Source organism: Equus przewalskii, chromosome 29, assembly GCF_037783145.1.
Source record: "Equus przewalskii isolate Varuska chromosome 29, EquPr2, whole genome shotgun sequence".
Classification (NCBI taxonomy): domain Eukaryota; kingdom Metazoa; phylum Chordata; class Mammalia; order Perissodactyla; family Equidae; genus Equus; species Equus przewalskii.
In genome coordinates this window covers 15,196,865-15,223,509 of record NC_091859.1, presented here as the reverse complement: position 1 = coordinate 15,223,509, position 26,645 = coordinate 15,196,865, and positions in this window count along the sequence as shown.

The window sequence follows — 26,645 nt, the reverse complement described above, 5'->3', positions numbered from 1 at the left end:
GTCTGATGCTGTAGCTTTGCAACGGACCCAGAACTCTTCATTCAACAGATGTCTTAGAAGATCGTCAAGGGTGTGATCACACTTTGAGTGAAACTGCATAACAGTGTTAGACCAGCCAAAATAAAATAAATTTGCTCAAAAGTACAGCCCAATTGAATATTAACTCAAGGCATTTTTAGTATAAAGAAGAAGAAGTTGCTTTTAAGCTTGGAGATGACAAATTAATTTTTTCAGTTATCTAAATGTAAGAGTAGAACTCCAGCTCATTGTATATTTGAGAGAATTGTTAAAAACAATTATCCTTTATTTCTGGTTTCTTCTTACTTACCAACCTGCTAACTCTAAAAGGAAAGAAGTGGTTATTAAGCACGAGCTTCAGGGTCAGCAGACCCACGTTTGAATATCAGATCCACCAGTTATTGCTTATGTGAACTTGGGCAAATTTATCCCTCATCTGAGGCTCAGTTTCCCCAAAACAGAGATAATGCCGCCTTCCTGAAAGTTTTGTTATGAGAATTAAATGGAATAATATTTGTGTGAAACACTGACTACAAGTGCTTATTGAGTTCGACTAAACAAAAGGAAAAACGAATTAGAAACTGGAGAGCTTCTCCCAACAGTCATTGTCAACATATTTTATAATCTTAAGATTCTCTGAGCACTAGCGAAAAAGAAGTTCATGGGGCTAGTCCTATGGCATAGTGGTGAAGTTCAGCACGTTCTGCTTCCGCGGCCCAGGTTCATGGTTCTGTTCCCGGGTGCGGACCTCCAACACTTGTCAGCTGTGCTGTGGCAGCAACCAATGTACAAAGCAGTAGAGGACTGGCATACATGTTAGCTCAGGGCCAGTTTTCCTCAAGCAAAAAAAGAGGAGGATTGCGGCCAATCTTCCTCTCACACACACACACACAAAATTCATGTTATTTAACCCAATGTTTTCAGTTTACATAAATTTCAATGCTGCATGCAAAAGCTTTGTATTAATTTAGAATAATAAACTACTTCTTTAGGTTGAAAAGAAAGAAGATACTCAGCATAGAATATCATTAGACTGCAAAAATTAATTTATGAGGTAAATATTTTCCCTATGCAATCATTCTCCTATAAGTGCTCACAAAATCCATGGTAAGCACAAATGTATATCGTATTGTGAAGCAAATATGCATTATGGGGTGAAAGGGAATAAAAGCTCTGAGTACTTTTTCCAAGTGTAAAATAGTCAGGAGTCAGCACAAATAAGTAAAAGCAGTTCCTGCCTGGGCAAGCGATGAACTGAATCAAGAACTATGTAATCAGGGTAAAGACTAAAAATACCGCTGTTGCATGAGTAGCCATAGAGGCTCCACCCTACTCACTGGTATCAAATCGACATCAAATGTCGAGAGAAAACCATTAAGGTCTTGAAGCTGGGCCAGTTCTGCTGCATCAAAGCTTAATGGCTGCTTCCCAACTGTGCTCAGTTCGTCACCTCTTAACAATGGTTGGTAACAAAAGCCAGTAACTGCACCAGCTGCTGTCCACTAAGCTAGGATGGGCCATCCAAGGGGCAGGCAGGTGAAGTTCTATAAAAAGCCACTGAAGGAGAAAGCTAAATAGTGCCACACAGTTTGTTGTTGACGGTGGGAAGACTATCACAGCTGACAAAGGAGCCAGCAGTCGGGGGGTGCAGTGTTTGGAGGGTAATTAGAGATGGAGAGCTCACTTCCAGGAGCAGCGAAATGCATCCAGTGAGGAAAGTAGGAAGCAGAGGTAGATTCACAGAGAAGCAAGTGCAGCTTGACTGGCGTCTTCCAAGGCACTAGAAAGGGAGCCAGCACTGGGTTCACAAGACCATTTGTTCTTGTAAAATTTTCAGAAGTGCAGTCTTTTAACAGCAGTTGGTTGAGATCACTGCCTCTTTCTAACCACCTTAGTTTCCATCACACTTCCCCTGTGTGGAGAGTAGTGAAGCAGTCATGGGCACTTTTGAGATCCAGTTACAGGGAAGTTGAGTCGGTCATACATTTAGTTTGGGTTTAGTGGGATACATCTATCACCTCTGTCTTGTTTTTAAGTTCTTGCTAGCTGTCCTGGTGCAGGAAAACCAGGAATATTCCTAATGCCATTTGGGTGGACTGACCCAGAGTGTTAACATGAAGATGTTTGCATTATAAAGGTGTCCTGTGCTGAGTGTCTGGAAGAACGTAGACAGTGGAGATGAAAGAGGCTAGTCTGTGGGAAATTTTTCCTGGTTATTAGGCAAAATTTCAAGTGGAGGATTCACTTCTTAAAAGTTCCTAGTCAAATGGAAGTTCTCTGCTGTTGGTGATATATTTTATAATGCAAGGTATAAAATAATAAAAGTACCATTCATTTTTATGGAAATTGCAATGAACAGAATTTATTGGAATTCTTGTGTTTGTAGAGCCTAAGCTTGTAGTAATACAACAAACAAAAAAGTAAATGTGTCTGCATATGAAATCTCTTTTTTTAATTTAAAAATATTGGGTAGACCATATTAGAGAAAAAAACTTTGTAGTCTCTCTGTAGAAAATATTATAAAGTATATCATATGAGAATGCAATCAAAGAATTTGCAGTTGTAATATATAGGAAAATAAGTTTTATAGATGTTTCAGGTAGTTAATAAAAATGCTTTATTGTATTTTGTGATTTCCTTTTTTGTTCTAAATAGCTACTCATTTTGTACCTAATTTTGCATTTTATTTAATGAGGGCGCCCCTCAAAAGTTAGGGACTATTACTGTTGGTGTTTTCAGTTTTTTCAAATTTCCATTTGCCCTATTGGGCTATGAAGAGCTTGGTCCCCATATGATAAAACAAGTAATGTCAGTGTCCTTAAGAGGAATATATGTGTGTGTGTGTGTGTGTGTGTAACTATAATGTATTATATATGATTATATATCTTTGAAATGTTATCAGAGGATAAGATATATATTGAAAAGTGCACAGATCATAGGGATATAGCATGATAAACTTCCATAAGTTTCACAAACTGAACACATGCATTTAACCAGCCCTCGGAAGAAAATTAATGGAATCCCTGATTCTCCCCTGGTGCTCCCTAAATCTCTCCTCTCCTCTCCAAAGACTAGCCACTTTCATGACTTCTAATGGCATAGATTAGTTTTGCTTCTTTCTGAACTTATATGAACGGAATTAAACAATACGTTCTCATTTGTGTCCGGCTTGCATATCACGGTGTGTAGCTGTAATTTGTTTGCCCTCATGGCTGCATAGTGTTCCACTGTGTGAATAGATCATAATTTATATGATCTACCATTGATGGGAATTTGAGTAGTCTCCAGTTTGGGGTTACTACAGATGGTCCTGTTATGAATACTCTTGCATATGTATATGAACACACGTACACATTTCAGTTGAATTTATATGCAGGAGTAAACTACTGGCTCACAAATATCATTAAGTTTTAAAAACAAAATTAATTTCCATGAGTTAGATTTTTTATTGTCTTTAGATCTCAAACCAAATTTAAAATTATATGAGTTGAATATTATAATGGTATTATTGAGTTTAATTTTATTGTGACTGTAGCTATAAGATGATACATTTAAAAATTCAAGGACACAATTAGCCAAGAGGAATCAAAGGGGCAGAAACAGAGCACATAATTCTCAGAGTATTATCTCCTTTATTGGTGGTCAGGGAGGTTTGGGGATTAGATAGGGTGACCTCAAATCCCATTTATACTTATGATTTTGGCATAATTATTAGTAGCGCTCCATTCTGCTGTAAGGTCACCTAGGCTAAGGAGAAACACTTGAGTACCTGAAATTACTACTAAAATGCCAAAAGGCAAACAGATAGTCTTTGGCTGAGAGGGTAAGCAGGAGACACTTTGGACTTTGAGGTTGAAGGCTAATAATTATTGGTAATTGTTACGTTGATTTTGCAATCCGTCTAGTCTGCTGCTTCATCTCAGGAATACTATGCACACTCTGAGTTGAGAGCCACGGTTACAAACAAGGAAGAGAGCAACGAAACAGGGCCCAGACACAGGATGAATGGACATGGGACATTCACATGGATACGGGGACTAGGGAGAGGAGGAAGGGGAGAGGAAGAAAAGATTCAAAACCTGGAATTATGAACTAGCAACGGAAAAGGTAAGTCATGAGAACACACAAAGCAGAGCTATGAAAACAAACAAAATAGTAAACAACAGAATCAACTCATTTCAATTTGGGATTTTGATTGTCTGTGGGACAGTAAATATGGGAAAAATGAATTCAAAATTATTTTCCTTATCAGAGAGTTAAATCCCATGCAAAAGTACAATTTTCAAAATAAAAAGGAGCTGTGGTACCCAAAGAGTTAAAATGACAAAAGCAAGTGTTCAGGATCTTAATTTCACACACCCATGGTTTATAGTTTCATAATATTTTACTTGGGGCCAGATGAACATTAAAATGATCTTTAAAAATATTTAGAGCTTCTTTCATAATGGGTTCCAGCTCCTGCTTTTTATTATGCAGATTAGTGTGGCATACTAAGAAAGTATTTGAAAAATTAAATGTTGATATTAAAAGCCTCAAAATAATGAAAGAAAAAAATTCTATTCTATGTTGTGTTAGCCAATAGATACATATTGTGTAGCTACTATGTGTTATGTTTGTTCTATGTATTGTACATAAGTAACTCTATGCTGTAGATACTATTATAAATCTTTACCAAAAAAAAAAGGGAAGAAAAGGAAGCTGAGGAAAACGAAGTTTAAATAATCTGCCCATATTCACACAGTTTATAAGTGGAAGGAGCTTTGATTCAAATGCAAGTAGCTGGGCCCCAGAGTCCAGACTCTCAGCCACCGTGATGTACTGCTGGGATCTAAGCTTCGGCAGGTGAGGACTCAGACAGTTCCCACGGCAATCAAGTGGTTACAGGAAACTTAAAGTATGAGACTTAATGGAAAGAATGTGGGCATGGGAGCCAGACAAACTGAATTCACTTCTCCCACTTCATACTTACGTGATTTGGACACAACTTCTAGGAACCTGTTTCCTCTCCTATAAATGGAGTTATTAATAGGGTTTCCATGATGATTAAGTTCTATAACCCATGTAAAGTGACTACTGCAGTACACTTTTTTGAGTTCCATAAAATTTCCCCCTCAACCTTGTTAGGCAAGGAAACAGCCTCAAGACGTCACCTGTTCTAAGCTCTTGTCTCAAGACAGATGGAAACTATCCACCCCAGTCCAGGCGTTTGTCCCTGCTCTTAAACGTTCTCCAGGAACAGAGCTACTGTTTTATCACCTGAAGCCCAGACAGATTTCCTCAAGGCTGATCAAATTTCCTGATTAAATTTAAGCCCATTTTCTCTGATTTTCGCCTAACATGGAGAAAAATTGGCAACAGTTCTCTCATAAAGGTTTTTATTTAATGCCAATTTTGAACTCATGGAAATTATCTTCATTCAACAAGTATTTAAAATTTATTTTCTTGAGGGACTGGCCCCATGGCCAAGTGGTTAAGTTTGCATGCTCCACTTCAGGGCCCAGGGTTTTGCCAGTTCGGATCCTCGACATGGACATGGACCGGTCATCAGGCCATGCTGAGGCGGCATCCCACATAGTACAGCTTTATATCAGAGTTTGTTGGGAAACTTGTGGCCAATTCAGTAAGCCACTCCTCAAATTCTTGGCCATAGTCTCCCAAAGCAATTCCTTCTTCCTCGTCTCTCATTCCTGTCCTTATTCCATTTCATCCTCTCAACTTTTCCCTCCCTAACCTTGAATTCCTTACATGAACCTTTCTTGCCCCTGGTGTATTATTCTTTAAAATCATGCTGTATGTGATTTGTTACTATTTCATTTATATTTTTTACAGCTAATAATACATAAATTTGAACTATCAATTTGTTTTGCACATCTTTACATAAACTTTGGTAGCATTGTAAAACAATTTTTGAGACTTTCTACCTTTTTTGATGATCTGGACAATTTCATATGAGAATTATCTATTTCTCAAAGATTTTAGTGAATTCACTCAAAAAGCTATATGAGCCTACTACCTTTTTAATGTATTCTTATGCTATATTGGTTCAGTTAATTGAGCATAATTAATTGCCAATTTTGCCCAGGGTTTTTTGTTTTCTAATAAATACGATGGAAACCATCAATTTTCCTCTGAGTGTCTATATCAGATACATCTTCCACAGCTCTGTAGATCGTTTCTCCCTCACCTGCTTCCGAAATCTTTGCCCTTCAAAACAGAATACACAGTCAGACATCTCAACAAGAGGAAAGATCTACTGAGTGAGGACATATTTCATACCAGACTGGTCTCTTGTATCCAGCACATAATTGGATTTTTCACTTTTTAAAATTTGTTTAATTTAGTTTGAGAGTCGTTATTTATTTGGGAATTTCATCCATTAATATTTATTGTGGTCCTGATAGTATATATTTTACCTTGCCAGCTTACATTTTATTATTTTATACCATATTTTATATGTAATTTACTTCTCCCCCTCCTCATCATCCTTCTTTGTTTTCTCCTTTTCTTTCCTATTTTCTGCTAAATGAAACATTTTATGTGTCCTTTTTTCACTTTGAGTGGTTTGGACATTCTAAATGCTGTTTAAATCCACTTCATTATATATCTTAAATTCTTGAGATACAAATACAAACTTTATTTTTCAGTGAATATGGACAAATAGTATCTATTTTCCCTCCTCTGAAAAAGAAATGCCATTGACATTACTTTACTTCACTTCACTTTTTCTTCCATTTCCCACGTATTTTTTTTAATTAGTAGAATTTATTTTTTAGAATAGTTTTAGTTTACATAAAAATTGGTCCTCACATATCCTTTATCCCACTCACAGTTTCCATGTATCATTTTTAATCATTTTTAGTTATATTTATTCATTTATTATATACAATGCCTTTACTACTTTAGGGATTCTTTTTGTAATGAACTATACTGAAATTTATGGCCAATTTGTCAATAATTGCTTAGGTTTAACAGTATAGTCAATTGATGTCTATAATCATTGACTTTAATATATACCCTGTCTTCTTTCTGGATTAATTTTGAATAGATAAAATACATCTCAAGTAATTTTTCTTTCTTGAAATACGTCTTGAGTACTTCACTTCCTGAATGATCTACTGCAACTTTTCATGTCCAACGAAAATTGTTATGTTTCTCAAATATTTGAGAACTAATTGGCTGCGTATAAAGTCCTAGTTATGAATCCTTTTTCCTTTGGGACACTGAGGTTATTGCTGCATTTTTCTAGCACTTATGTGAAGGCTGAGAAGTCCATATCAGTCTGAGTCTCAGTTATTTGCCTTGTTTCTTTCTTTTCCTGTGTAAACTGAAAATTTACTATATAATCTTGGAATTCAAAAATTTCCTCAGAATGTGTCTGAATATGTATGCGTTTCTTTGTTCCTGATCAAAAACTTTTTCATTTGAACACTTGGATCTTTCTTCAATTCAGGACATTTTTTACTATGTTAGTTCTATCCACCTCTCTGTTTTATTCTTTCCTCTTGCCATTCATTATTTTAGATGGTTATTGAATCTTCTGGCATTATCTACCATAGTTCTTAAGTTATCGATCTTTAATATTTCCTATCTCTTTGTCTTCTCTATGTTCTGAGAGGTTTCCTAAACTTTATCACTCACCTAATAAATTGGCCTTCAGATCTATCAGTTTTATTGTTTGACCCATATGTATTTGTACGTATGTGTGTGTGTGTTTGTTTCTGCAGTCACATTTTTAGCTTCTTAGAACTCTTTTTAAATTTTCCCATTGTACATTTTTACTTAGAAGCTTGTACTTGATTCATGGCTTTCAATAGCCTTTTTAGTCTTTGTGAAGATGAATTAAAATGTTTAAATTTCCTGGGGCGTGGCAAGGGGCTAAAGTTCCACATACTCCACTTTTGGAGCCTGGGTTCATGGGTTCAGATCCCGGGCGCCAACATCCTCTGCTTGTCAGCCATGATGTGGAGGCATCTCACCTACAAAGAATGGAGGAAGACTGGCACACATGTTAGCTCAGGGCTAATCTTCCTCAAGTGAAAAAAGAGGAGGATTGATAACAGATGTTAGCTCAGGGTGAATCTTCTTCACACACAAAAAAAATATTTAAATTTCCTACAGGTCAGCTCTTCTGTTAGGTTATCTTTTATGATAATGCATGGAAATTCTTTTGTTATAACAGATTTGAAAATGAAAGACTATTGATTCACATACATAGCTAGTATAGGTTTTCTTAAAAATTATATGTCTGATTTCTTACCAGCCCATCCCCCTAAATAATGGGGAAATCTGATTAAACTCTCGAGTTAGAAGGGCAAGATTATGCTGACTGGTGTGTTTAGGGGTGGAAAGCTGGCAAGCAAGGCAAGGACCTCTTCCAAATGCCAAAATCTGAAGGAAAATAAAGTCTGTTTCACTGCTGGGTTGAGCTAATTATTCCCTCCCCCACTTATCTCTCTCTGGGTGGGTTTCAAGTCACCCAGGCTCTGCATTATTTTGTTTTCAGCATCAAAACCATGTTGAGATTTTACCATCCCTTCTGCCCACCTACCATGGACCAGCAGATTCTCCATTTTATTTTAAAAGCTGTAATCATTAGGTTTACATCCTGGAGGCAAACACTTCAACCAGTAGCCCTATACAGAGCTGATGTCGTTGTGTCATAATCGTTCAATCATTACACTAGTCATTTTATGGTGAATGTCTGTTCCTAGACCAGTTTATTCTGACTTGAATCCTGTAACTCTTTCATGTTCCTCAGTTTGATTCTTCATCAATCAGATCTCAAAACTTCCTGTAGTCTGCTGATTCAGACTTTCGCTTTTTCAGCACTATTATGGATTTCGAAAAATATCTCTTCTGCTGTTTCTAGAAGTATTGGAACACAAAGAAAGTAAATGTATATGTTTACCCACTATCTTGAACCAGAAAACTTACATTTTACGTACTTAGTTGTAACTAATAACCCCACACTCCACCACACACCCGTACAAACAGAGGCAGTTATCAACTTCTCTGAGCTTTTTATTTTTAATGTCTTTGTTTTTCTTTATATTGGCAGGGCCACAAACTCAGTCAAAGCCTGTGTTATTCTACACACAATGATTTTAGTAGTTCCCTAACTGTTTGACTTATGCTTAGTCACTCCCTCTTCTAGATGATTCAGCGTAAGATCTGGGCTGCAGTGTGACTTTTGTGGGCCGTAAGCACTTTTGCCCTGTCCGCTATTAAAAAAAAGAATTAAAAATTCTATTTTATGACTATGTTGGTGTAAAGATGAATATAATCCAGGCTGTATTCATTATTATATATTCATAATTATTGTATTCATTTTGTCCTTCTGATTTAAAATAAATAAAATTAAAATATTTTTGTGGGCTTCTAAAAGTGCCGTGGGCTCTAGACCCTGTGCTTACTGTGTCTGATGGATAAGTTAGCCCCGAGAATATCCCTAGTTAGTCTTTACAAAGATTTCTTTTGCTTCATATTAGTGTGTGTGTGTGTAACAATTGTTGACTCTCCAGTACATACAGACTAAAGCTGAAATTCTTTTAATACCCTTCCCAGTTAATATTCAAAACCATTTATAACTTGTTCTACATTATTTTTCTAGTCATACCTCCCAGAGCTTTTTAACCAAAGTTCTCTACTCTAGTTAACTTCCCGACCTCTTGAAGAAGATTGGAAGTCTCACCACTCTCCATCTGGCTCTGTTGCTCCTTGGATCTACTCTCTGCCCCACCAACATGCACCAAATTCTGCCTTTACTTACCAATCTTATCAATCCCACACAATATGCAGTATGGACTCTGGAGTCAGTGTCTGAGTTCACACCTACTAGCTGTACGTCTTGAACAAGTTATGTGGCATTGATGTGCCCCAGTCTTCTCAACTATAATATGGGAGAAATAATTGTTCCTAGTGAAAGGTTTTGGAAGGAGTAAAACAATAATAAGAAGAACTATAAGTAACACTTACTTAGCATTTATCATGTGCTACTCACTTATCTAAGTACTTTAAATATACTATGTGTAAAGAACTTAACATAGTGCCTGCCACAAAAATGTATTCAAGGATTCCACTATTTTTCTACAATATTACTCAATAGGGCAAATGCTACTTTAAAAAAAAAAACCTTTCTAGACAACATCAGCCACAGGGATTGCTTTCTTCTCTGATTCCTGTAGCATGTATTATGCACATTCTTCATTTGACAGTTATTATATACCACTTGAAAACAGCAGTATTGCTTCATAAATCATCTTTGCATCCCTTGTACACTTTGCCACAGAGCCTTGAGGATTGTGGAAGTCCATTATACATTTGCTGATTGATTGCTTCATTGATTATATGATTTCTTCATGTCCAGCAGCCAAAAGTCCACTTAACTGACATGTATTGGAAGAAAGAAGGAGCAAGGTCAGCAGCGAGGTCAGCAGCAGCGCATCGTTAGCAAAGAACCCCTTGGAAGTTTCCATTCATCCTGCTCCGCTATTAGCAACACTTCAGCCTCTATACTAACATGGAATCGAATCTAGGATTGGGCGTTTCCTCATACACGGCTAGGGGAAAATTGTTTTCCTACCATCTTAGAGCACTAATTAAGGCCACCAAGAAGGGACGGCAAGTGATTTAATGATGCAATTTGCCTCTCAAATGGTATAATTTACCACCAAAATAACGCCCTTCACTAGAAGCCACAGTAGCTAAAAAACCGCTATTAGTCATCTCTATCATAAAGATTTATTCTTTTGAGCTACTGCCTTTGGGGTAGTTACAAATTCTCAGACTCATTTTTCTTAAAGTGTTAGTGACTTATTGTCGCTGGACACTTAGAGCAGAGCACTGAGAACTGGGGTAGGGGGAGGTAAGAGGGAGAAAGGCATGTAAAGAGGGGAAAGGGCTGAATAAGGGGAAGTGAGTGCAGCAGAAGACAAGCTTTGCCCACTTCACCATGTGCTTCTGCTCAGAAGTCATGTGGCTCTTTGGAGTAGAATGCAATCTAGCAGTTCTGAAATGCAGATCACAGGCCAGAACTTCCAAACCAAAACAAGTGAATATGACCCTAAACTTCTCACTTTCTATGAAAAAAAATGTGATTCCGGCAAATGTAGATTGAAAAGATTAAAAGTACTCAGATGCCTTCCTCTGAATTCCTTTCATTCCCAGCTATAAAATTTTCCCCAAAGTGATTGTAATTTTATGAGATATGTGTAAAATAATAATTGTTATTGACTGTTCTTTATGAAAATTTCACAGGCAGTTCTGAAGCAATGGACTGTATGTTTGGTAATACTGTAACCTCTACTTTCTCAATAGCCACAAATTCTGTCTCTATTCTGTGTTCAAATGCCTTCTCAGGGCAGCCTGACCACCAGAAGGTTTGTAAAGTCTGGCTACAGTGAAAGGAGATAAGCTCAGAAACAGTCACTGCTGAGAGGCATTATGTGAAGGAAATGTGATATTGTCCTGACTGGAAATAAGGCATGAGAGTCACACAGGTTTGGGTAGAATTGTGGTCCCTTGCTTTTTGTCTTGCATAAATCTCATAATTACATTGAATCTCAATTATTTTATACATAAAATTGGAAGACAATAAATAATTTAGAGTGCCCTGTGAGCATTAAATGGAATCATATTTGTGGAGCCCCTGGGGCAGTGTCTGGAATGGCCTCCTTGTGTTTAGTGGGGGTGGTGATGTTAATACAACTTCCTCTAAGACTCTGGCAGGCCCTGTGGAGAATGCCAAGGTGTGAATAAGTCCCACTGCTCAAGAAGCTTCTCAACTACCAGTGGAGACCAGAGAGTATGTGAATGACTGCAGTACAAGTCAGTGTGTGACAATCACCACTGGAAAAACATGCCGAGAGAGGTCATTTCCAGCTGTAATGATCAGAAATGGTTTCATGGAATTGTTCATATCTGAACTGGAACTCAACACATGGCCTACTATCTTATAGACTTTAGTTTTTCTAGATTGAATCAAGATCATTTGCAGCCTCTGGGGATGTTCAGGGCCACCTCAGTAAATATGGTGCTCCCAGGACTCTCCAAATGTGTCCACATCTCTTCCTGTGGGGGGTAACAAAAAGTCCCAGGGTCTCAGGCATCTTCAGTTCTCCACTGTGGCATCATGGCACATTGATGGATGGCAATCACTTTTTGGTATGTCATAACTAATTTGTTACTAATAACAATTAAAGTTAAATAAAGAACTTTTGCACGTGTATTAGAGTAGATTCAAGGATGCCACTTGGGAGCAGTTAATATTTGGCAATATTACTAGTTTTCTTCTTGTCATTCTTCTCACCTCTGTAACAGCCCTCAGAATGGAGGCAGAGAGCTCACTGTCTGCATGCACAGCTATGTGGAAGATGGCTATGGCAAGATCACAGAAGTTACTGCTCGGCAGTGAGTTTCCAAAGAGAGAGTTTTGAGCTCATATCAGCAACATCAGGCTTGAAAGCCAGATTCTGGTGGCCCAGAGAGACATAGAAAGAATTTTTGTACCTTGCTATGAGGAGTGTGGCCTGGGGAGCCTGGACATTTCTGACAGAGGAGTAGACAAGCCATGGTGGAGTGAAGGGTCCTGAAGACTGGACTGGAGGACTCCATCACTGAGTCCTGGCCATCCCAGTCCAGAAAAATTAAACAATATTTCTGAAACTCCTATGGGAAGTGTGGAAGTGCTGACTGAGCTGGTGGTGGCTAATGAAGACAAAAGGCAGTCTTCAGCTGTGTGGCACCTATGAGTGCCTCCAGCAGGCCCAGGACATCAGCTGCAGATGCAGCAAGGGCAGAGAATATCATGGACAGATAGTCAAAGTATCACTCATTAAGGGGTTAATATGTAAAGAACACTGTACGAAGTGCTTCCTAAGTTATCTTATTGAATCCTCATAATAAGCCTTCATAATTTCCACTCTTAATAGTCCCATTTTACAGATAAGGAAAGAAAAGCACCAAACAAAGGGCACATAACCAGCCTATGGTTGCAGAGCAGATAAGTAATAATAGAGTTGACATTTGGATCCAAGCCACCGGCATCAGGACTATGCCCCCAGGAATGGGCATCACTTCCAGGGAGACACCAAGGTGAAGAGGGAAGAGAAAAGACTCCTGGACTGACAATTTGCTTAAAAGAGTGTGCGTTTTAAACTGGAGGTGACTGGGATTCCTCAAGGTGACAAGACTTGGGCTCATGAGCTAAATTGACAAGTAACAGTTACACATTTTTGTAAAACCTATTTTTTGACTATAAAGTTTCATTCTGCTATACTTATAATAATTTTATGTTTTTCCCCATTTTATCTCATTTGTTGGCTTTTTCGGAGTTTGGTTTTTAGTAGTGGCTTTAGGGTTTACGGTATACATCTTTAACTTATCACAGTCTACCTTCAAGTAATATTATATCATTTCATATCCAGGATGAGAACCTTACAACAGTGTACTTTCATCTTACTTCTACATGTGTTTTAAACACCACAATACATTGATATTCATTCTACTTTAAACAGTCAAATAGCTTTTCAAGAGATTTTAAAAATAAAAAAATATATATCTTTTATATTTACCCACATATTTACCACATGCTCTTCAAACCTTTGTGTAAATACAGATTTCCATCTGGTATCAGTTTCTTTCTGACTACTGGACTTCCTTTGAAATTTGTGCTGGTGACTAATTCTTTCAGTGTTCCTATATGTAAGAAAGCCCATTTGCCTTCCTTTTTCAAATATAACTTTTCTAAGTATAGAATTCTATGCACTTGGGATTTCTTTTTCTTTTCAGTTGTTTAAAGATGTTTCTCCACTATCTTCTGGTTCACATTGTCTCCCATAAGACATCTGCTGTCTTTCTTGTGTTTTTTCCTCTATATGTAATGTGTTCTTCCCCTCCAACTGCTTTTAAGATTTTCTTTTCTTACCACTGTTTTTTTTTTTTCTGAAGAAGATTCGCCCCAAGCTAACATCTCTGCCAGTCTTCCTTTATTTTGTATGTGTGTTGCTGCCACAGCATGGCTGACAAGTTGAGTAGGTCCACACCTAGGTTCCAAACCTACAATCCCAGACCACTGAAGCAGAGTGCATGGAACTTTACTCAGCCACAGGGCCGGCCCCATCACTGCTTTTAAACAATTTGATTATGGTGCACCTTGGTGTAGTTTTCTTCTTGTTTCTTGTACTTTGGGTACATTGAACTTCTTAGATCTATCCATTTATAATTTTCATCAAATTTGGAAAATGTTTATGATTTCTTCAAATATTTTGCTCTTCCTCCTTCTCTCTTCTCTCCTTCAAGAACTCCAATATCACTTATATTTGGCTACTTGAAGTTGTCCTTCAACTCTCTGATGTCTGTTCATCTGTTTTCAGTCTTTTGTTATGTTTAATTTTGGATACTTTCTATTGTCATACCTTCAATTCACTAATCTTTCCTTATGTCATGTTTAATTTGCTGTTAATCCCATTAAGTGTATTTTTCATCTCAGACGTCTTTAAAACTTCAATTTGTGTCTCTTTTTATATCCTCCATGTCTCTAACTTAAATGCTCAATCTTTCCCTTAGCTTCTTAAACATATAGACTATTCCATAACTATATGAAGTATAGTTTTAATAACAGTTTTAATGTCCTTGCCTAAAAATTCTATCATTTGTTTCATTTCTGGAACTGTTTCTATTGATTGATTTTTCTCCACATTATGAGTTATTTTCATTATGATATTGTGATTTGCAATGCAGAATATGTATTTGATCTTTGTCCCCATTCCCAGAACAGAGCTCCTAAAACTTTTGGAATTTCTTAAGTGATAAGAGTAAAAGGTACCTTTTCTTATTCATGTCGAGCCCCTTTCAACCACACCTGAGTTTATGAGATTTTTTGGAAAGCCCCTAAGGATGGGCGCTGGTTGCCAGGGAAACCAACCATGTGATTAAAGGATTAGAAATTTCAGCCTCACCCTGCAGACCTCCAGGGAGGGGAGAGGGGATGGAGATTGAGTTCAACCACCAATGGCCAATGATTTAATCAATCATGCCTATGTAATGAAGCCCCCATAAAAATCCAAAAGGACAGGCTTCCGAGAGCTTTCAGGTTGGTGAACACGTGGAGATGCTAGCTGAGTGGTGTGCCAGGAGAGGTCATAGAAGTTCTGAGCCCCTTCCTACATACCTTGCCCTACACATCTCTTCCATCTGGGCTTCCTAAGTTACATACTTTAAAATAAACCAGTAATCTAGTAAGTAAAGTGTTTTCCTCAGTTTTCTATGAGCCACTTTAGGAAATTAATTGGACTCAAGGAGTGGGCCATGGGAATCTCTGATTTATAGCCGGTTTGTCAGAAGGACAAGTAACAACCTGGACTTGTGATTGGCACCTGAAGTTGGGAGGTGCAGTCTTGTGGGACAAGCCCTTAACTTGTGGGATCTGACACTATCTCTAGGTAGATAGTGTCATAATTGAGTTGAATTATATGACACCCAGCTGGTGTCAAAGAATTGGTTGGTGTGGAGGAAAACTCTACACATTTGGAAGCCAGAGTGTCAGAAGTTAAGTATTCTGTGAGTAGAGTATTGAGACTAGAGGATACTCACAGGAGTGTTTTTCCTTTACTTCCACTTACTTGCATAACTGGTAATTTTTTATTGGATGCCAGACATGGTGAATTTTACTTTATGGGGTACTGGATATTTTTGAATCCTCATAAATATTTCCTGACCCTTAGTCTAGGATGCAGTTAAGTTACTTATAAACAGTTTGAGCCTTTTAAGCCTTGCTTTTCAACTTCATTAGGCAGGGTCAGACTAGCCTTTAGTCTAGAGTTGATTTTTTCCCACTACCAAGGCAATGCCTTGTGAATTATGAGATTTTTCACAATGACTGGTGGGAACACAAACGTTTCCTGGTCCTATGTGTGCTCCAGGGATTATTTCCTCTGCTCCTTTTGGGTGATGTTATCCCATAAACCTGAGAGGTTTCCTTCTCACATGTGCTAATTAGTACTGAGCTGAAGACTTGAGGGGGACCCTCTGAGGCTCTTACTCTCTGCACTGTTTTCTTCTCTGGAACTCTGTCCTGAAAACACTAACCAACTCACCTTCCCCAGATTCCCAGCTCTATCTCCTCAACTCAGTGGGAGCTCTAAGCTCCATCTGGGTTTCCCCTTCCTACACTGCATCCTGGACACTCTTTCTAGGCTATGTATCGGGACAATCATAGGTTTCACCTGTTTGTTGCCCCTCTCTCAGGGATCACCTGCATTGCTTGTTGTCCAACATCCGAAAACTGTTATTTTACATTTTTTGTTGAGTTTTTTAGTAGCTTCAAGTAGGAAAGTAAATCCAGTTCCTGTTACTCAATCTTAACTGAAAGTAAAAATCTTCTCCAATAACATCACTTTTTTAAAAACTTTTATTTATTTGTTTATTTTATTTATTTTTTTTTTTTGAGGAAGATTAGCCGTAAGCTAACATCTGCTGCCAATCCTCTTCTTTTTGCTGAGGAAGACTGGCCCTGAGCTCACATCTGTGCCCATCTTCCTCTGCCTTAGATGTGAGATGCCTGCCGCAGCATGGTTTGCCAAGCAGTGCCACGTTGGCATCCGGGATCTCGGCCGGCGAACCCCGGGCTGCTGAGCAGAACATGCTCACTTAACTGATGCGCCACTGGGCCAGCCTGTCCAATAATGCCACTTTTAATCCTCTTTACTCCAATATGCTTAGCATAGGGAAGGGAAGAAGTTGAAGTAGATGAATTAGTCTTGATTTTGAGTATGCATGTCTGTACATTGCACAAAGGAATTTTATGCGACACATATAGAGAGGTAAAAAATAAAGTTAGAAAACTGCTGGAGTCCATAGTTGTTTTGTGATCCCTCAGAGGGTCATATATCCAACCATATATTTTAATGCTATCAAGGCCTCACTTCCGACAATAAGTTGTAATATTTATCCTGAGTTTCTTGACCTAACTGACATATCATATTTAGTTATACAAATTCTTTCACATAGAAGTCACATTACATCTTTATTGAAAAGAGTTTTATAGAAACTTTTTATTACAGAATGTGTAAACTATGAACCTAGTTCAATAGCATATACATTCTCTGAAAACGTATTAATGGAGTTTGACACACATTCCTTCTCATTACGCTGAGTGCCAATACATGGACTACAGCATCTTTAGACAATGATTTTGATGCACTTGTAGCTTCAATTTTTAGCTAAGTGAAAATAAACTCCTTTCTAAAGAGATTGTAGTTTCTGCCAAGAATACAGAGAGTCTTAGCAGCCAAAGCACTTGTCCATTATTCTTTTAAATACTACTGGGGATTTAATTGATTAAATGGACATAATTGAAGCAGAATAGCTTTTCATTCCAATAAATTCTATTTTATTAAGCTATAGTTATGAATTTTCCTTTAATCCTTTAAGCTACTGTGCCATTTTTGTGACAAAGTTTTAACCATATTATAAGAAAACATTTTCTTTAACTTTATCATTTAAAAGTTTTTTTCCTTTATTGAAATGATTTTACTACATATTGAAATTAACTTTTTTAATAAAAGTCAAGAAATATTGCTCCAACCTTTAGAAGAGGATTTAATGCACCTAATGATAATAAAAATAAACATTTACTAAACACTTACCATGTGCTAGGTATGCAATTACAAGGCTGTAAACGCTTGTTTTAAATATTTATTTTGCAAAATCTCACTATAATTAAATTCATAAGGCTGTTATGTATGAAGCCCAACACGTGAAGACTTCTGCACATGCATGCATTTTTTCCTCTGTTTCTCAATATTTGAGTTCCTGGTATTACTATGTGTTGGGTACTGACACTGTTGCAGGTGAGATATAGATATAGATGAATTTATTTATAAATATATAAATCCATGAGTAATCCTGTGAGGTGGCTACTATTAATTAAAGTAACTAAGCAATGCCCCGACAAATGTCAATGCTGACATTTGGCCCTGAGCAGTTAACCAGGATAATAGCTAATCCTATTGAATGCTTACTCTGGGTTAGACACTGTTCTAAGTGCTTTATATACATCAACTTCCTTAATTTTTACAACAACCTATATGGTAAGTACAGTTATTATTTCCATTTTACAAATGAGGAAACTGAAGGCCTAAGAGGCAAAAAAAGTGTCCAAAGACAAGTGATTGGTTAGTAGCAAAGCCCCAACCCCAGCAGTCCACTCCAGAGCCTACGCTCTCCACCATTGTCCTCTGAAGACCCCTGAGCACATTCCTTCTTCTAAGAGCTGCTGTACCTTCCACCAAATGGAATCTGTGGCTTTTCTATCTCTGCCCTATTACTGCAGTAAAGGTACGGGTTAAAAGCAAAGGATAATCCGTCATCACTATGTATGTCCAAGGCAATCCCATAATAACAGAATTATGAATGCTTAGATATCATTTAGTTCAATCTCTTCATTTTACAGATGGACAAACTGAGGCCCAGGCTGGTTAAAAGTTTTGTCCAAGGATAAATATAGATTTCTGATTTTTTTCAAAGCAAGGCAAGTGACAGAGTGCTGAGATCTCTTATACAACAAATATTGAATGCTCTTGCTCAACAAATATTTGTGAAATTGAATTGAAAGTGGAAATCTTTCTTGAGATTAGATTAGGGCAAAGCATCACAGTTAGAAATGCTTTGTAGGTCATGTCCACTTGACTGGCTTCTCTGCATAAGTACTAGTCTTTCTAGAAATATTTTCATAAATAATAGAGTGACATTGCTCATTGTTGCACTAATGTCCCCACACAATTTCCCATTGCATTAGCCTGGAGTTGTTTTATTTTTGTATTATAGCCTTAAATCTCCACCATAGCAGAGAGGTTGTGTTTTCGGAACAGCTTCTCTCAGGTTTAACAAATTAGAATCTATTGATTTTTTTTGACCAAGTAAAGGGTATTGCTGTACACTCAAGACAAATGCAGTCTGAACTTTACTCCAGTAAAGCAGAAGTTTTTCAAGAAAGTTGGGCAAGAAAAGCCATTCAAACAACCCAGCAATTTGAAACAACCTTAAAGAATTTGATAGGAAAATTGCATCCATCAGCAAAAATCAAGATCAAAATTTTTCTCATATAATTAACATGTATTGATCTGAATGTTATTCTTTTTTTTTTGCTCCTTGATGGAATTTGAAAATGCCTTTACATTTATTTCTATTAAATTTCAAGCACTTTAGAAAGATTTTTAAAAAATTATTATAGATTACTTTCCCCCTATTTTAACCAAAACATTTTTTTCAAATCTTTACCTCATGAGTAGTATTCTAGCAAGGATGCATTCATATACAAACTAAATAGATATAATGTGATTACACTGATTTACTTTTTTTTTTTTTGAGGAAGATTAGCCCTGAGCTAACATCCACTGCCAAACCTCCTCTTTTTGCTGAGGAAGTCTGGCCCTGAGCTAACGTCTGTGCCCATCTTCCTCTACTTTTGTTTTTTATACGTGGGATGCCTGCCACAGCATGGCTTGACAAGCGATGCGCAGGTCTGCACCCAAGATCCACCCCAGGTGCCAAAGCAGAACATGGTAACTTTACCGCTGCGCCACTGTGCTGGCCCCGACACTGGTTTACTTTTGTTTGTTTGCGGACCACAGCATGGATAGGATTTTAGTTAGATAATCTTTAAAAATTGAAATTAAAGAACAGAGACTTAGTAACTCAAACACTTTAAGCTCTCATGTCTTTTTGTAGTCCATCATGCATTTATGAAACATAGTTCATCCTGATATTAATTTCAGAAGCATTTTTAAAGATGCTGTTCCAACACATAAAACGTATGACCAGATTTTAATGATTACAGATATTTTTGGATGATTGTATCCAAGAATGTATTAGAACCCCTCACTGACTTTTTTTTTTATTTTTTCAATTTTTTTTTATTGAGTTATTGATAGGTTACAATCTTGTGAAATTTCAATTGTACATTAATGTTTGTCAGTCATGTTGTAGGTGCACCACTTCACCCTTTGTGCCCACCCCCCACCCCACCTTTCCCCTGGTAGGCACTAAACTGTTCTTGGTCCATAGTTTTAAATTCCTCATATGAGTGGAGTCATACACAGATTATCTTTCTCTTGCTGGCTTATTTCACTTAACATAATTCTCTCAAGGTTCATCCATGTTATTGCAAATGGAATGATTTTGTTCTGTTTTGCAGCTGAGTAGTATTCCATTGTTTATATGTACCACATCTTCTTTATCCATTCGTCTGTTGATGGGCACTTAGGTTGCTAGCATGTCTTGCTATTGTAAACAGTGCTGCAATAAACATTGGGGTGCACAGGACTTTTGGGATTGCTGACTTCAGGCTCTTTGGATAAATACCCAGTAGTGGGATGGCTGGATCGTATGGTAGTTCTATTTTTAGTTTTTTGAGGAATCTCCATACTGTTTTCCATAGTGGCTGCACCAGTTTGCATTCCCACCAGCAGTGTATGAGGGTAGAACCCCTCACTGACTATTAAAAGCAAATTTTTTATAGCTAATAGTTTAAAATTTGAGAGTGTAATGCTTTGATCCCAGGGCTCCCTGGACAAAGAATGCTTTACAATTCTAGAAATAACCACAGTTTTCGTTTTCCACTATTTTCCCAAGGATTTGTTTTGAGTTTACTTGATTATTCTCTTAAAGATAAATCAATTATTTTGAACTAATTTCTCTGTAAAAGATTATAGATATTTTTAACAGTAAAATTTTTAATTTCTTTGCCTAGATTCACACATTTTACATATATATAATTTCTGATATTTCTTTCAAAACATATTGATAAAATATATCCATATCCTGATAAAAACATATAAATCATATGATAAAATGATTCAGTAAGCTACCAGTACAAAAACACTTCAAAGACCTTTTTTTTTCTTTAACTTAGAAAGCCTGCCTATAGACCCCCTGGCTCTGAGCTCACAAGAATGTATTGTTTATTCATCAACCTGTGATTCGACCAGATTTTCTCTGAAAATTTCTGTGATAAATTACAGTGGAGACATACTTTTGTTACACTTGAAACACAAGATAAAGTAAATACCGCCCACTTCTCCCCCCATTCCTGCAGAGTACTCAGTTATCAGAGAAGGTGGATTATTCATCTTCAAAGAGCGAACAATGGGGAGTAAAAAATAAATGAAAATGCTTTTATCAAATGGTTATTAACAATGACCTTTTGTTCAGCACAACACATTTATAATAAAACAGGCACTGGAAGTAAATGCTTATTCATTTAATAGAAACAGGATTAACATCAACAAAAAAAATGCCGCCAAGGATTGAACAAGAGCTTCTCAAGAGTGTATAATTAGTGAACTGTGCAAACTTACAACCCCAGAGGAGCTTGTCACTGACCAGCCTCCACCAGTAAGCTATCAGGCAAAGGTAACTGCTCTGATATGTCAGATTTTAAGGTGTTTATTTAACTGACGACTGATAGTTCCACCAAGTTAATTTACTCTACAAACATAAAACAAAAACTATCATTTTGGAGAACTAAGCATGAAATACACAATTTATCATTCTATGTTCTCAAAAAATGAAGTTTGAAGGTAATAAGTACCTTAATCAAGAAAAAAACCCCACAATAGTTAAATAAACAAATCACTACATTGCTAATAGAACTATTAGTGCAACCAGTGATTTTTTTTTTTTTTGAGGAAGACTGGCCCTGAGCTAACATCCATGCCCACCTTCCTCTAGTTTCTAGGTGGGACGCCTACCACAGCATGGCTTGCCAAGCAGTGCCACGTCCCCACCCAGGATCCGAACCAGCAAACCCTGGGCTGCCGAGTAGAATGTGTGCACTTAACCGCTGTGCCACCGGGCTGCCCCTCAACCAGTGATCTTGATATACTTAGAGCTTAATTCATAATATTCAAAGGCAGTGATAACATAAAAAAATTAAAATGCAAAATGTTCCATTTTCTTCAGTTTTTCAAAGTTTTTTAAAATGATTTTTTACATTAAAGCTAGAAAAGAAAATAAACAAGTGAGACTACATCAAACTAAAAATCTCCTGCACAGCAATGGAAACCATCAACAAAATGAAAAGGCAACCTACTCCATGGGAGAAGATATTTGCAAATCACTTATTTAATAAAGGGTTAATATCCAAAATACATAAAGAACTCATACAAATCAATAGACAAAAATTGACCAATCTGATTTTAAAAAGGGCGGAGGATCTGAATAGACATTTTTCTAAAAAAGGCATACAGATGGGCAACAGATATATGAAAAATTGACCAACATCACTAATCATCAGGGAAATGCAAATCAAAACCACAATGAGATATCATCTCACACCTTTTAGAATAGCCATAATCAAAAAGACAAGAAATAACAAGTGTTGGCAAAGATGTGGAGAAAAGGGAACCCTTGTGCACTGCTGGTGGGAATGTAAATTTGTGGAGCCGCTATGGAAAACAGTATGGAAGTTTCTTAAAAAATTAAAAATAGAACTACAAGATGATCCAGAAATTCTACTTCTGGGCATTTATCTGAAGAAAATGAAGCACTAACTTGAAAAGATATGTACATGCCCATGTTCATTGCAGCATTATTTACAATTGCCAAGATATGGAAACAACCTAAGTGTCTATCAATGGATGAACGGATAAAGAAAATGAGGCATATATATATACACATAATGGAGTATTATTCATCCATTGAAAACAGAAGAAAATCTTGCAATTTGTGACAACATGGATGGACCTTGACGGTGTTATGTTTTATAAGTTAGAGAAAGATAAAAACCGTATGATCTCAAGTATATGTGGATCTAAAAACAAAACAACAAAAACAAAAACTAAGCTCATAGATGCATAGAACAGATTGGTGGTTGATAGAGATGTGGGATAGGGGTGGAAAAATGGGTATAGGGGGTCAAAATGTACAAACTTCCAGTTATAAAATAGATAAGTCCTAGAAATGTAATGTACAGCATGATGACTCTAGTTAAAAACACTGTTATATATTTGAAAGTTGCTGAGAGGGTAGATCTTAAGAGTTCTCATCACATGGAAAGAAAATCTTGTAACTATGTATGGGGATTGATGTTAACTAGACTTTTGTGATCATTTTGCAATACATACAAATACTGAATTATTATGCTGTACAACCAAAACTAATATAATGTTATATGTCAATTAAACCTCATTAAAAATATAAGGCTAGAAAAAGTTATATGAAAAGAAAGCGTCTGTATACTGAAATGATTTTAAAATTTCAACTATAAAAATGACAAAGTTTATAAATACTACTGTATATTTAACCACACATTTTCTCTTAATTTTTTTCTAAAATTGATAGAACTGAGGGGGACCATTAAAAATATGCCTTTTCACAGATGTAGACACGGATATCTAGACTAATGAGTTGAAATGATACAACTAAGGTGACATTCACCCCTTGGTGGCGTAGGAGTATCTAACAGCAATAAGGTTTTACATGTACGAATACTTACTATATGTCAGCCACATCTCTAAGTACTTTCCATAGATTATCTATAATTATCTATTATTATTACCCCATTTTACAGAGAAGGAAACTGAGGCACTGAGTAGTATTTGCCTAAAGTGCTGGGTGAACCTAGGTGTTTTCTTGTTCTTGTTTGGTCTTTTCTCCCTCCAATAGTTTGTTAGTGCTTTTAGGGGAGGAACCCATATTTGATATTTCTAACATTTTTCAAATCACCTATCCCAGAGCCAGTGCATAGTAGATGTGCAATAACAATTTATTAATTGATGTTAAGATCATCTAGGTACACGAGCAAAAACTCGCTTCAAAGACATTTGTCCAAAGTCCAATTTCTAAAAAGCTGCCTCTCTGAAATGCAGTTATTATGTAGTGTTACTTAAGTTTGCCTCTTTAATAGAACTATTGGGAGCTTTAACAAAGATCCTTGAAAATGTAGCTACATACCAGGAAAGTCCTAGGAACACTGAATATAGAATTTTCCTTCTTTAAGAAATACAATAAAGCATCATAGACTAAATATTTTAAGTAACTTGAAAGAAATTTTAAAAACAAGCAGTAATTATTATTTTATTATAATATTGACTTGGTCTAAATTAAATGTTCGACATCAAAACTACATTGAAATGGCTGCCTAGAATATTTCTATAATTTGAGTCTCTTGAAGTTTGCTGCAAAGCATACTGTTAAAAAAGAAAAAAAAAAACTTCCAATCTGATAAAATCGTTTGTGCCCAAATCTCTTCCCCATCATCCTACTATTGCCGCACATATCCCATCTAACTAGACTGAAATTCTCACTGTATGATGTAACTAAAAGGTTGCATTGTAGAGTTGAGGAGTGGAAGGGGCAGGAGGTATGGAAGTCATGAGGAAGCAAAACAGTATCTCTAAGATGAGTCAAAACATATGTATTATCAGGGAGCACTCCTCTTGCCCTTTTTCATCAGAGCATTGAGTTATCAAAGAAGTTAGAAGACACCTTCAGACTTGAGAGAAGGATCTACTGGTCAGATAAGTTACAGTGGACCTTGGGAGAAGTATAACACTCCTGCCTGGGAAGTTGGACCTTGGAGCGGTGATTGAGAGTGGGGATGGGGTGGCTTGGATGTGTTGGGTAGTGTCGCTCAATTGGAATCAGATAATTTTTACCTATTACATTATTCTAAATTTGACTACTCTAGACCAAACAATGGGCACATGACAGATACTCAATAAACATTTGCTGATCAAGACTTGTGAAAATCAGCTCACTTATAAAAGTTTAGTTTGCATATATGTCTGAGGTACTATGGAAAATCAGCTCACTCATAAAAGTTTAGTTTGCATGTATGTCTGAGGTACTATGGACCCATATATCAAGTATTTCATCCTCTGTTCTTTTTTTTTTTAAAGATTGGCACCTGAGCTGACATCTGTTGCCAATCTCCTCTTTCATTTTTTTTCTTCTTCTCCCCAAATCCCCCCAGTACATAGTTGTATATTCTCGTTGTAGGTCCTTTTAGTTCTGCTATGTGGAACACCACCTCAGCATGGCTTGATGACTGGTGCAAGGTTTGCGCCCAGGATCTGAACCCGCAAAAACCTGGGTCATCAAAGCAGAGCACATGAACTTAACTTCTCTGCCATGGGACCAGCCCCTCATTCTCTGTTCTTTATGGAAGGAGCAGGTACAAAGGAATGCGACACTTTTTATCTATTTACTTATTAAATACTTATACCTCAACTGCTTCCAAAAATATTGTGTAATAGATAAACCATTAATTTAAGCATAAAAGAACAAGAACTGAGATTGAGGATAGGGGAGGAGAACAAGGTGGAGAGATAGAAATGCCATACAATTCCTGCCAAGATCAGCTTTAGCTAAATACCGTAAATCCATGGGGTCTATGAGTTCATACAGCACCGTGAGGTATTACTGAAGGGTACTTTCTGCAATCCTCGGAGAATTTTCACTGTAGGGTACTTGCGCCTGGACCACAGATGGATCTGTGCTCTGGGACTGACAACAGCTAAGGAGAATTGAGTCTCATCTGTGCGCTAACACTATATGGTGTCATACGTATTTATCTTTCTACTGCATCTGGAGAGAGCTTTTATAAGTTCACTGAAAAAGATGTGAGGCACTGTAGTTTCCAATAAAACACTGGAGCAGCCAGCTCTAAACTGTCTTTTACAAGTGAATGAAAGTATTTCTGAGTTTCTGTCCAGATGCTGAGGAACCTACAAGTAGATAAGAAATACAAGAGACATGCTTACATAGACACATAGGCAACTCTCAGCAACGTCTTCTATAAACAGCTTCTATATATTTCTACCTTTACGCCAAAGAAGTGATGAGAACCTGCTGCTTTCTATAATCCGTGCCGTGGTTGGGATCATTTGGTGTAGATGGCAGAGGGAAATGATGATCATGCAAACAGATATTAGGAATCATCATCCTCAAACCAGCTGCTAAAAACTATGTTTCCAGGAACCTCTACTCATATCATGATTGTAACACTCAATTGGAGAAAACACCACCACAAATCTCTAATATTTATTTGGACCATCAAATAATAGTGTTGGACTTGGGTATACAGAGGTCTCTGGCCTTCTCTACTATTCCAATATGAATAACTGTTAATAACTATGGGAAGGACAGAGAATATTTGTCTTTCAGTACATTTACAGTGTGGCTCTTATTTGTATCGCGCCTTCAATTTACATATAGTTGGCGTCTCTGGAGGACCGTGGGACGAGTGAGCTTCCAGAGATGTAACTAACAGCAAATAAGAAAGACAAAGTCAAGAAAAATAGCCTCCAAGGCTGCCTCAAGCAGGAAGAGTGATCAGCTCAGTGTCCTTTATTCAAATTACTAACTGACCTGACCTGATTGATGTTTGTGCCTTAGAGAGAGAAAGAACACATTCAAGGTTTCACTAAAATCCCTGCAGGACAATGGAAAGGAAAGTTAGGAGGGAAATATTCTCAGCTGTGGAATGATGAGCTTGGGAAGGACACTGGCCAAAGCAGTAGAATGGGCCAGAAAAGAAGAGATTATATTCCATGGTCATCAAATCCAGATGGTGTTAGTGACTTCAGTAAAGGAACAAACAACTGTGTAGAAGTGTTGTAGAGTCC